Genomic DNA, 13,735 nt, shown 5'->3' with positions numbered 1-13,735 from the left:
CACGGGGAGGTAGGGACGTGGGGAGAGGCAAAAACTTGCAGTGGAGACCTGGGCACCCCAACGACAAGGCACAAGGAAACACGACCGAAGGAGTATGGGATGGTGACAGAGGAGTTAGCAGCGGTGGAAACGATGGTCTGACGATTGCTTAGGCAGCGATGTGTTAGTGGCAGTGCGAGGAGATGGTGGACCAAGGATCGGGCAGTTGAACCAGATGACTTGTGTATGACGATAATTCAAGTTGTTGTTTGTTTTTTTTAATATATATATATATATATATAACACGACCGAAGGAGCTAGCAACGGAGTATGGGATGGTGACAGAGGAGTTAGCAGCGGTGGAAACGATGGTCTGATGATTGCTTAGGCAACGATGTGTTAGTGGCAGTGCGAGGAGATGGTGGCCCAGGGATCGGGCAGTTGAACCAGATGACTTGTGTATGACGATAATTCAAGTTGTTGTTTGTTTTTTTTAATATATATATATATATATATATATTATAAAACTTTATTTTATTTTTCAACTTATTTTTTATTTTTAGATAACCTTTTCTATTTTTTCAATTTCTTCTCTTTGAATATATATATATATATATAGTATAGTCCTTTTTTTTTTATCTTTTCTTCCTTCTTTTTTTAATTTTAAATATATATATATTTAAAATTAAAAAAAGAAGGAAGAAAAGATAAAAAAAGGAGTATACTATATATATATATATATATATATATAACTTTGTTGTTGTTGTTGTTGTTTTTTCTTTTATAACCTCTTTTCCTTTTTATTTTTATTTTTTATTTTTTAATGGCCAAAGGCCTAACAACAAGCTAGAGAAACTCCAAAACTGGTAGCAAAACGCTAGAATCATGACGACAACAAAGTTGACGATAGGTTGATGGCCAAAGGCCGGATCATATGAAGCTCTGATACCAAATGTAATGACCAAAAGTCGTATACGCAACGATAATATTAAAATATTTCGTAGACAAAGACATCCATCGTAGGACAGTATCTGTAAATTGTATATTGTATAAAGAATTGATATATAATGATACAAATGAGAATGATATATATATATATATATATATCATAGTTTTCAAAACCATTTTAAAAAACCGGTTACCGGTCTAATCGGTCGGTTAGCAGGGCCGCCGGTCTAAACCGGCCAAAAAACCCGGTTGGAAAGGCCCTTTCGCCCATTTTTTGCCCTAACCGGTGAAAAACCGGCCGGTCGGTTCCGTCCTAAACTGGCCGGTTTTAGGCATGCCCACCGAAACTTGCAAAAAGCGTACTCATGATTGTGGTTTAGGGGTTTTGGGGGGAAACTAAGGGTGTTTTCCCTCCAAAAACACCCTCTCCAAGCCTATAAGAGGCCCCTCTCACTCTCATTTGTCTCACACAACTGATTTGGAGTGTTTGTGAGTTTGTTTGTGAGCTTGGAAAGTGTTGAGTTTTTGCTGAAGCAGTCATCTTGGAGTTGGAGTTGGAACTATTTTGGAGATAGTGTGTAGCTGTCAGTGGAGTTGCCATCTTCAAGAGGAGGCTAAGGAAGCTAGTTTGCATTTCCAGGTAAAGATTTGCACTTGAAAATTCCTCATTTGAGTGTGCTGTCCATGAATTTTTTTTTTATGTGCTATAAAATTCTCACTTCAATGATCTATCATCTATGCTATGAACTCTCTAGCTCTATGCTATCAAATTTTGTAGCTTGCATGTGCATTTTGTTTCCTACATTTATCATTGGTTTTCCATGTTCCTTAGCTGCATTTTTTTTTTTTAAATGGCAGATTTCTTTGCAAATTGTTATTATTTCAAGCAAACATGGCTCCAAAAGGAAAGGACAGTGCATGGGCTCATTGTGATGTAATTGATGGAAAAATGATATGCAAATTATGCCATAAATCTATTGGAGGTGGGGGTATTCTTAGGTTGAAACAACACTTGGCTGGGATAAGAGGCCAAGTAAAGCCATGTGATGCACCAAATGCACTGTTAGGTCCTATTAGGGCAGAATACATTTCCAAGCTTGAAAAATTCTATGAGGATAAAGCTAGGGAGAAGGCCATCCAAGATGACATTGCAAGGAAGAGGGGATTATTAGAAGCCATGAAAGAGAGTGGGTATGGTGATTATGAGATTCAAGACTCCTCTTCTATCCCTTCCACAAATGACCCCTTTCACTATGTTCATCCTTCTGTTGGCCAACCATCAAAAGGAACAAAGAGAACAAACATCCAAAGTTATTTCTCATCTTCTGCCAACATTGCCTCTTCTAATCCCACTTCCTCCCAGCCAAGTTCTCAACCCACTTTGGATCAACATTGGAAAAGACAATGCAAAGAAACTTCTCATCAATACATTGCTAGATGATGGTATGATTCAAATATCCCATTTAATGTTGTTCGCTCACCTTATTACCAAGCTATGTGGGACTCTGTTATAGCTGCAGGAAGGGGCTTCAAAGGCCCTAGTATGCATGACTTGAGGGGAGCTCTTTTGAAAAAAGAGATATCTTCCATTGATGAGTATTTGGTTGAGTTTAAAGATTCATGGCTTAAAACAGGTTGTTCCATTATGTCAGATGGATGGACCGATGGAAAGAACCGCACTATCATTAATTTCTTTGTTTCTTGCCCTCAAGGAACCATGTTTTTGAAATCAGTTGATGCATCTGATAAGGTAAAGGATGCAACCCTTCTATTTGAGCTTTTAGATAGCATTATTCAGGAAGTTGGGGAGTAGCATGTTGTGCAGGTCATCACTGATACTGCCTCAAACTATGTTCTTGCTGGAAAGATGCTTGAGACCAAATATAAGACCATATTTTGGACTCCATGTGTTGCACATTGCATAGACCTCATGCTTGAGGATATAGGCAAAGTGGAGTGGGTAAAAAACACTGTAGAGCATGCCAAGTGCATTACAAAATACATTTACAACCACTCATGGGTATTGAGCCTAATGAGGAAACACACTGGGGGCAGAGAGCTTGTTAGGCCTGCAATTACAAGATTTGCAACTCACTTCTTCACGTTGCAATGTCTCAATGGTCAACATAAAAACTTGCAGAAAATATTTTCCTCTAAAGAATGGTCTGAATCTCGGTGGGCTCGTAGACCAGATGGAAAAGACACCAAAAAGAAAGTGTTAGACACTTATTTTTGTAAAAGGTCTCTAGAGGTTGTGAAAATTACCGAGCCCCTTGTTAAGGTGCTAAGGTTGGTGGATGGGGAAAAATTGGACATGGGCTACATTTATGAGGCTATGGATCAGGCAAAGGAGCAGATATGGGCAGCTTACAAGGACAGGTTAGCTAAATATGGCCGTATATGGGAGATCATTGATAACAGATGGAACAATCAACTCCATTGTCCTATACATGCAGCTGGGTATTTTTTGAACCCAAAGTATCACTATAAAAATCGGCTAGGAGATCTGCATGATGGGGAGGTCAGAGCTGGATTGATTGATTGCTTGGAGCGCATGGTCCCTAGCCATGCAGACCAGTTGGAAATACATAGACAACTTACTGTTTTCAATATGGCAGGTGGTACTTTTGGCAAAAACTTGGCAAAGATGGCAAGAGATGTGGACCAACCAGGTAAGCAATTCCAATTTCCATTTTGTTTTTCTTTTCAAGTTAAAATTGTTTACGTTCTTTACAATTCAAATTATAAACTAAGTTACTAATTAATGTCTTTTTTCTTTGCAACACATTGGTGGGAGTCATTTGGTGGCCAGTGTCCTCAATTGCAAAGGTTTGGAATTAGAGTCCTCATTCAAACTTGTAGTGCTTCAGGGTGTGAGCGAAATTGGTCTGTTTTTGAGCGCGTACACACGAAGAAGAGAAACCGTTTGGAACAAAAACGGTTAAATGATCTTGTTTTCGTGCAATACAACCTTCGACTGAGGAGGAACCAAATGATGAGAAAAACACCTGATCTAGATCCCATTGTGTTGGACGATATTGATCCAACATCAGAATGGGTGGAGGAGACTGAAGATCCTGTGTTTGAGGCTGATTTTGATATCGACATGGCTTTAGCGGAGGATGAAGCAGATTATGTGGCGGCATCAGAACCAGGATCAATAGCGGCATCAAGGAAAGGCAAAGAACCAATGCAAGGCACTAGTCGTGCAGGTCGACAAACTTGTGCTTCCATTAGGTCCACTTCTATTTTCATTGGTGGCATTGATACTGAGGTTGCAAATCAGGCTGAGGCATCCTCAAACTCTAAACCAGATGATGTCTATGTAGCTCCTGATGATGATCTTGTGTCTAGTAGTGGTGATGAACTTGATGATTGATCATGTGTACACTGTAGACTTGTAGTAGGACTGTAGGCCAATGGCCTCATAGCTTGCAACATTGTTTTTGGACTTTATAGGCCATTTAGAGCCTCATTTCTTATGTATTTTGCTATTTTGTCGATGATATGTATTGCACTCGGTGCCATTTTGATATATTCACCCTTACGTGGTATATAAATGAGCAAACTTTGCATATTTTGTCTCTATTGGCTTGGAATCATGGTTTTACATCTTAAAAATAGTTTTGTTTCATTAAAAATTAATTATTTAATGTTTTTTCTTAAAACTGGTTCGTTTAGACCAAACAAGTCCCGGTTAGACCAGTTTTGGTCGGTAAACCGGTTCATTAGGTGGACCGGTCCGGTCACCGGTTCCGGTTTTAAAAACTATGATATAGATATATATATAGGTAAGTACCCTTTCACGAAAAATTATGTCCTTTAGGGACATACCTCTTCATTAATTGCTAACTAATTAATCATTAATCTTATTTGTTGTTTTTTTACATAATTTGTGCTTATTTTTATATAAATTTAGTTTGTTACAGACACCCACTTTTTTTGGGTAACATGTCTAATTTTGGTCAATTGAACCTACAAATAAAGCTTGTGAACAAATCAATGAAATTCTTTGTAAAGGAGATGTTGGAGATGTTGTAGGGACTGTGTATGAAGTTGAGGAGATGGATTGCAAGTGATTGCTAGTTTTTAATGGATATGGTATCTTCAAATAGGTGTTCTAGTCTCTATGGTGTCAGAGAGGCTGTGTAATTGTAAATTGTATATTGTATAAAGAATTGATATATGATGATACAAATGAGAATGAGGTCTTGTGTGTGTATATATATATAGGTAGGTAAGTACCCCTTCACGAAAAATTATGTCCTTTAGGGACATGCCTCTTCATTAATTGCTAACTAATTAATCATTAATCTTATTTGTTGTTTTTTGCATTATTTGTGTTTATTTTTATATAAATTTAGTTTGTTACAGACGCCCACTTTTGTTGGGTAACGCGTTTAATTTTGGTCAATTGAACCTGCAAATGAAGCTTGTCAACAAATCAATAAAATTCTTTGTAAAGGAGATGTTGGAGATGTTGTAGGTGCTGTGTATGAAGTTGAGGAGATGGATTGCAAATGATTGCTAGTTTTTAATGGATATGGTAGCTTCAGACAGGTGTTCTAGTCTCTATGGTGTCAGAGACGCTAAGGAACACGAGATCACCAAAACTCAGGAAAGATTACGAGAGAAAACAATTAGAAACCCCTCAATTAAATTAATTGATCAATAATGAAAAGGTTCCTAAGTCTAACTTAGGAAAATTGATTAATTAATGAGTATTAATTGAGGAAATCGATTTTGCTCTAGAGACTTTCAGAAAAGTGACTTGATAGAGTCTAAGATGATTTGAGCCATCGATCATGATTAGATCTTGACCATTGATGCTCTAGTGAGATTATAAGAGCAAGTCGATGGGGTTGGAGATGGATGTGAAAATTCTATCACTGCAACAACTGATTTACTTTCCCTACTTATTTCACCATAAATTGTTCATGAAATTACTTCAATAAACATTAAAATAAATACTGCTGCAAATATCACACCGTTATATAGAAACAAACATATGCACAAGAATCAACACATTGACACAGTTATTTTGGACTAATGTCCCCGGTAAAACCTAATGTGGGAAAAACTATGCGGCAAGGGAGGATTTTATTAGTCAACAATTTTCTAGTACAATAGGTTGCCAAACTGGCTTACCCATAAATAGACAAATTTTCCACCACCTCTTCTGAACCCAGCGTCAACCCTTCTGACCTCTGAAACCCTCTGCGTTAGCCTGTTGAGACTCTGCGCAGTCTCTCTGGCCTTCTGCGTCACTCCTGCAGCCTTTGCGTGGATGACGTAGGACCTGTTGGCTCTGTGCAGTCTTTGTTGCCTCTGCGTGGCTTCCTCTAGCCCTGCGTCTACCTTTTCTGCCTCTGTGCTGATCTCTAGTCTCTCTGTTCCATACTTGCTGCCACCTGACTGCTCTCCAGACCACTGGTTCAATTTCTCAGCTAACCCACTCCAGAAATTGAACTAAGTAGTCTCCCTCAGTACCTTCTCCAAGTGACCCTCATGCCTCCTCTTATACTTTCATTGACAAATCAACGACCGAGATTAAGTCCCTAATCAACGACTAAGATTAGATTTGTCTTGATCCATGACTTTTGGACCATTCTAACACAGTTTTATTTTAATACACATTAATATTTTATTTTCCCTAAGTTTAGACTTAGGGACTCCATTAAAAATATTAATTATTTTAATATCTCCAAACTGTTTAGAATCTGCCCAAACCCTTTTTGGGTATTGGATATTTCATGTGCTTTAGCCTCTCCACCAATTTTCGTGGCTAGAGCACATCCGATGCTCTACCCCAAATCAACACTCCCTCTTAGCGAGGACTGTGCTCCAGTAATACTCCTTACTGAGTATCACCCTAATCATCCGACATCGATCTCCTGCCCAACATCATCTGCACTGCTGCATCCTGTACTGCTGCCCATGACTCTGCTACTGCCATTGCCGCATTTGCATGACAACTCCCTCTACATCTGTCTTTCTCCCAACACTACATCCGCATTGCAACTCCCTCTGCATCTGTGCTGCTGTTGGTCCTTTTTCCCAACAATGCATCTGCATTGCAACTCCCTCTTCATTCGTGCTGCTAACACACTCATTTCTACTTCTGAAAGGGGTTCTTTACCATCCCCATCTTTTCCCTGAAGTAGTCAAATTTTGACTTTCCAAGGGCCTTGGTGAGGATATCTGCCACTTGTTCTCCTGTAGGAGTGTAGCTTAACTATACAACTCCTCGTTGGACACAGTCTCTGACAAAGTGACACCGGATATGAATATGCTTCGACCTATCATGAAACAGTGGGTTCTCAGAGAGTTTCATGTAACTCTGATTATCACACATGATCCTGGTCACCTCCATATTTCTTCTGAATAGGTTCACCAACAGTTTTCTAAGCCATATGGCCTCACACAAAGCTGTGCTTGCTGCCATATATTCTGCCTCAGATGAGCTCAGAGCCACAGACTTCTGTTTCCTACTACACCAGGAGGTCATTCCTGATCCAATTTTGAAGTAGTACCCATAGGTACTTTTCCGATCCACTGAACTTCCTGCCCAGTCTGCATCAGTAAATCCACTCAACTTGATATCCTTCCCCTTGGTGTATAAGAGCCCATAATCCACTGTTCCCTGTAAATACCTAAGAACGTGTTTGGCTATAGCCCAATGTTCCCTCTTTGGTTCCACCATGCACTGACTGAGGGTGTTGACAACGTAGCAAATATCTGGCCTGGTATTGACAAGATACATCAGGGACCCTATGAACTATTGGTATAAGGTGGGATCGACATCCTTGTCTTCTGATGCATCAATCTTCTTCCAGTTGGTGGTCATTGACATAGCCATAGGTCTAGAGTCTCCCATCCCGAATCTTTTCAGGATTTCTGTAGCATACCTCCCTTGCCCACGAAAGATTTCTCCTTTCTACTGCTAAACTTCCAACCCTAGGAAGTAGTGCGTTTGTTCTAGATCCATCATATCGAACTCTGTGGCTAGATTCTTCTTGCAGTCCTCAATGAGTCTGGATGATCTTGTCAGAAAGAGATCATCCACATATAATACTAAGATAAGCGGCTTGTTCTTTATGACCAGATAGTAGAGATTCGGATCCGCGTCGCTCTTGACAAACCCCATCTTCTGCAAGTAGGCATCTATTCGACCATACCACGCTTTTGGTGTCTGCTTCAGCCCATACAAGGCTTTCTTCAGTCTGCATACATGAGACATCTTCTCATGAGTTTCAAAGCCCTCTGGTTGTTCAATGTATACCTCTTCTTCTATTACCCCGTTTAGAAACACCGTCTTGACATCCATCTGATGGATCTCCCATCCCATATGGGCTATAAGAGATATCATGGTTCTAATAGATGTATACCTGGCTACCCGGGCGAAGGTTTCCTCATAGTCAATCCCTTCCTTTTGAGCATACCCCTTAGCCACAAACCTGGCCTTGTATTTCTCAACATTGCTATCCGCAGCATATTTGATCTTGTAGATCCATCTTGAACCTACCACAGGTCTGTCTTGAGGCCTTAACACCACCTCCCAGACATCATTCACCATTATGGAGTTATACTCCTCTATCATTGCATCTAGCCAAACCTGATGTTGAGCTGCCTCCTTGACACTGGCAGGCTCTCCATCCTTTGCTACTAACGCCTGATATCTGTCTGGCTGTTTTCACTCCCTCTGACTACTCCTTGGCTCACCGATGAAGTTCTCCGCATCACGCAGAATCTGATGAATTTCCCTGCTAGTTCTTCCTTTGCTAGCAGGTGCTTCTGTTTGCTCCTCCTCCTCATCTTGAGAATCTTCCTGACTTGAGGAAGAATTCTTCACTTCCGTTGGTTGAATAGGCATGACCAATGGATCCTCTTTCGGCTGCTCCTCGGAAGGCTTTTCATGAGATCTTCTGAAAGCTCTGTCCTCCATGAACTTTATATCTCGTCATACTACTACCTTCCTGCTCCCTGGAAGATAGATTCTGTATGCCTTAGCATTCTCGTCCCACCAGATATCCCTTTTCTGCAGTCTGATCGAGCTTCTTCCTCTTTTTTTCGGGTATGCGGCAATATGCTAAACTCCCAAATATCCTGAAATGACTGACTTCAGGCGTCTTCCTAGTGAAGACTTTCTCTGGAGTAATCTTGCCCAATGCCCGATGAGGAGTCCTGTTCTGAACGTAGACAACTGTGTTGCATGCTTCCGCCCATAGGAATTTTGGCATAGCCTGATCATACAGCATGGCCCTAGCTGCTTCTACAATAGTTTTGTTTTTTCTTTCGAGCACCCCATTCTGCTTTGGATTGTAGGGAGCTGTCCACCCTCTTCTGATGCCCTCCTTAGCGCAATAATCAGTGAAGTCCTTATCGACATACTCTCCACCATTATCTAAGCGCAAGACTTTTATTTTCTTCCTAGTCAGATTCTCCACTAGAGCCTTGAACTCCATGAATCAACAGAAAACCTCATCCTTGGTTTTCAGAAAATAAATCCAAGATTTCCTCGAGTGGTCATCAATGAAGGTAAGGAAATACTTGGCACCACTGAGAGCTTTGACAGACATAGGTCCACAGATATCTGAGTGTGTCAATCCTAGTACATTCTTGGCCCTGTGTTTGCTCCTAGGAAATGCCACCTTGGCATATTTTCCTAGAGCGCATCCCCTGCATGTAGGAATTTACAGGGTAAGTTCCTCAGAAAGAACACCAAAAGGACACCGCTCACAACCAGATCTCAAATCAATACACCAGTATTTTTGACGTGGTTAAAACCCTCAAAGTGCAAGGAGGGAAACAGTCCACGGCCTGCGCCAACGTGGCTACTACAGGCAATTTATTAATCAAAGAATGAAAATTTACATAAGCTTCTCTCATGCACGGATTACCCGAACAATGACCCTCCATGCGCTTTAAATAGAACTCATGGACCAATCGGGTGTCAAGCCACGGATCAAGTGTCGGTAATACCGAGGTGAGAGTGAACCGTCGGATCACTACATATCGTGACCGTCGGATTGTAAGTTACAAAATGTACAACGGTAAAGAAACACACTTTACCTAACTCTATACCTAACTCTATACTAGACCAAGTTGAACTTAACTATATCCTATGTGTCGGAATATCCTAACATCCCCCCTTAAGAACAACTTGGGATAGGATTGAAGGATTTACAAATATGACACAATAGGAGAAGGAAGGAGGCACTAGAGCCTATCCCCCCTTAGTGACAACTTCCTGAACTCCAAGCATATATCGAAGTTTAGTGAACTTCGCCTCTGTGAGAGCCTTTGTGAAGATGTCTGCAACCTGATCATCTGTTGGACAATATTGCACTTCAAGAACATGGTCATGAATGAGCTTTCTGATGAAGTGCATGTGTAGTTCAATGTGTTTGCTGCGCTGATGCTGGACTGGATCTTTGCATAGCTGAATGGCACTTTGATTATCACACCAAAGTGTGGTTGGATGCTGCTGCTCAAAGCCAAACTCTGATAGGATCTGACGAAGCCACAAGGCTTCCTTACTAGCTTCCACGGCACCACGATACTCTGCTTCTGCTGACGAAAGAGAAATGGCAGCCTGTTTCTTACAAGCCCATGTAATAGGTCCTGAACCAAGAGTGAAGACATAACCGGCAGTAGACTTCCGATCATCAGGGTCACCAGCCCAATCAGAATCAGTGAAACCAACTAACAGAGGAGCTGCTTTGGCACTGTAATGAATCCCAAACTGTACTGTACCTCGAACATAACGAAGTATTCTTTTAGCTGCTTTCCAATGACTTTCACGGGGGTTTTGCATAAAACGAGCAACAAGGCCAACAGCAAAGGAAAGATCAGGACGAGTATGGGTTAAATACAAGAGTTTTCCGACAAGTTGACGGTATAAGGTAGCATCAACTTCAGGAGAAGTACAAGAGACTGAAAGTTTGACTCCAGACTGAAAGGGAGAAGGGGCTGGCTTACAGTCTTCCATGTGAAAATGACGAAGAATATCACAAGCATACTTGGACTGGGAAAGGAAAATACCCTCCTGGGATTGCAAGACTTGAAGACCGAGAAAATAGTGTAAGTGTCCTAAGTCTGTCATTTCAAATTTCTTTTTAAGGCTGGACTTCACATGGTTTATAAGGTTGGGATCACTACCAGTAAGAATAAGATCATCAACATAAAGAACAAGGATGATAAGAGAGTTGCCCACTTTCTTGGTGTAGACAGTATTGTCAGAATGACACCTAGAAAAGCCAGATTCTAAAAGAAAGCTATCCATTTTGGCATACCAAGCCCGAGGAGCTTGCTTGAGGCCATAAAGGGATTTCTTAAGTCGACAAACAAGGCTGGAGTCTGTTTGTATGAAGCCAATGGGTTGTTCCATATAGATTTCTTCCTGCAAGTCCCCATGCAAGAAGGCAGATTTAACATCCATCTGATGGACTTCCCATTTTAAAGAGGCAGCAAGGGAAAGAACAAGGCGGATAGAGTTCATTTTGGCAACAGGGGAGAAGGTTTCAGTGTAGTCAATGCCTTCAACCTGTGAAAAGCCCTTAGCAACGAGACGAGCTTTATGTTTATCAACTTTCCCATCTGGTCCATACTTGGTTCTGTAAACCCATTTACATCTAACAAGTTTGCGTCCCTTTGGTAGAGGAACAAGATCCCATGTATCATTTGTCATCAATGAATGATATTCTTCATTCATAGCTGCTTCCCAATGTGGATGGCCTGAAGCTTCTGCAAAAGTGTCAGGATCATGATTTACTGGAGCTTGAGCCAGTAAAGAAGAGGCTCTTTCAAACTGAGAACGTGTACGTCGCTGATCTGTAGGATCACCGGCAAGATCACCTGCTGCATCCCGAGTAGCACGGACCCATCTTGGAAGTTGAGGATCCTGAGAAGGTGGGGGAGGATTATCATCCTCGCTTTCATCATCTGAAGAAGAAATGTTTTCAAAAGTAGAAGAGATAGGAAGAGGTGGCACATCCGCCGGACTAGGCTCGCAGGCCGATTTATTTTCATCAAATTTTACATCTCTTCTAATGATAACATTTTTGGACTTAAATGGAATAAGTCTATAACCTTTTACATCTTCAGAATATCCAACAAAAGTACATTTCTCACTCTTAGGTTCTAAAGCTTTATGCTTTTCATCTGGAATATGGGCCCATGCTTCACTTCCAAACACACGAAAGTGACTTACATCTGGTTTAATGGAACTCCAAGCTTCTTCTGGAGTGATATTCTCTAGAACCTTAGTAGGAGTGCGATTGATTATATAATTTGCACAATTAATTGCTTCGGCCCAAAAACTAAGACTGAGTCCTTTAGATTGCAGCATACAATTAGCCATTTCCTTTAAGGTGCGATTTTTCCTTTCAGCTACACCATTTTGTTGTGGAGTGTATGGAACAGTATGTTGCATTTGAATTCCATTTTCGGTGCAAAAGTTGATGAATGTGTTTTTAACATATTCTCCACCATTATCAGTTCTTAGCTTAAGAATTTGATGTCCAGATTGTTTTTCAACAAAGGCTTTGAAGGCCAAAAAGGTGTTAAATACTTCGCTCTTGAGTTTTAAGAAGTATACCCAAGTGCGTCTGGAGAAATCATCAATGAAAGTTAAGAAGTACTTGCAGCCAGAGAATGAAGCAACAGGAAGAGGACCACATAAATCACTGTGCACAAGCTGTAAAGGGGCTGAGGCGTGCCAAGAGGCACGTTTGTCAAAACTGTCCCGATGATGTTTTCCGAGTACACATCCGGAACAAACACCATCTCTGCAAGATACCATAGGAAGACCTGTCACCATATTTTCTTTACATAGATGCTGAAGGGAGCGATAGTTTAAGTGACCAAATCGCTCATGCCAAAGTTTGCTCACTTCATCATTATGAGCAACAAATACTGAGGGAAGATTTGATGACCCAAAGTTGTGAAACTTATACAACCTTTTGGAATCATCAGCAAGACCAGTAGCTAGAATCTGTTTAGGATCTTTTAGATCCTTGATTACAACATCATGAGGTGAAAATTCAACAATTTTACCTTCACCTGAATGAGTTATCTGATAGACAGATAGAAGGTTGCAGGATAAGGTTGGAACACATAATACATCATTAAACTGACCATTGTCTAGATGAACAGTTCCAGTCCCTACAACATTAAGAGATCTATCATCACCAACATATATATTTTTGGTGTTACAATCATTTAAAGAAGAAAACATGGCTTGGTTTTTGGCCATGTGACAAGAGGCTCCAGAATCAATGAGCCACTCATGAGAATGAGAAGAAGAAGAAGATACATTTAATGCATAACCAGACTGAGATGATTGACAATGACATGCAGAAAGTGCCATTCCGGAAGTTGAAGTTGAAGTAGGCTCCACATGGATGTTATGTTTCTTCATTGCGGCTTCCAAGGCTTCCATCTTCTTAAAGCATTTAGATTCTAAGTGGCCATCTCGATTACAAAAGTTACAATGTCTATCAGTCTTCTTCCATTTGTTTTTATTGGTCTTATCATTTTGCTGAAATGATCTTTCATTTTGAGGCTGAGATGGTTTAGGACCATTCTTTTGAGGATATGACTTCTTAGGATTCTTTGAATTTGGTTGCTGCTGGGCGGCTAACGCTTTCGTGGAAGAGTTTCCAAGATTAAGAAGACCAAGGTGTAAGAGTTTTTCTTGTTCTCTTATTAAGGAATCACAAAAGGAGTCAAAGGAAGGGGCCTTGTAGTCTTTTCCTTGACAAATGAAAGCTTCCCTTGTAGAATGGAAAGTGGAAACAAATACAGA

Source organism: Pinus tabuliformis, chromosome 2_1, assembly GCF_031772625.1.
Source record: "Pinus tabuliformis cultivar Carrire ecotype Pingquan chromosome 2_1, CPIR1, whole genome shotgun sequence".
Classification (NCBI taxonomy): domain Eukaryota; kingdom Viridiplantae; phylum Streptophyta; class Pinopsida; order Pinales; family Pinaceae; genus Pinus; species Pinus tabuliformis.
This window is presented reverse-complemented; position numbering follows the sequence as displayed.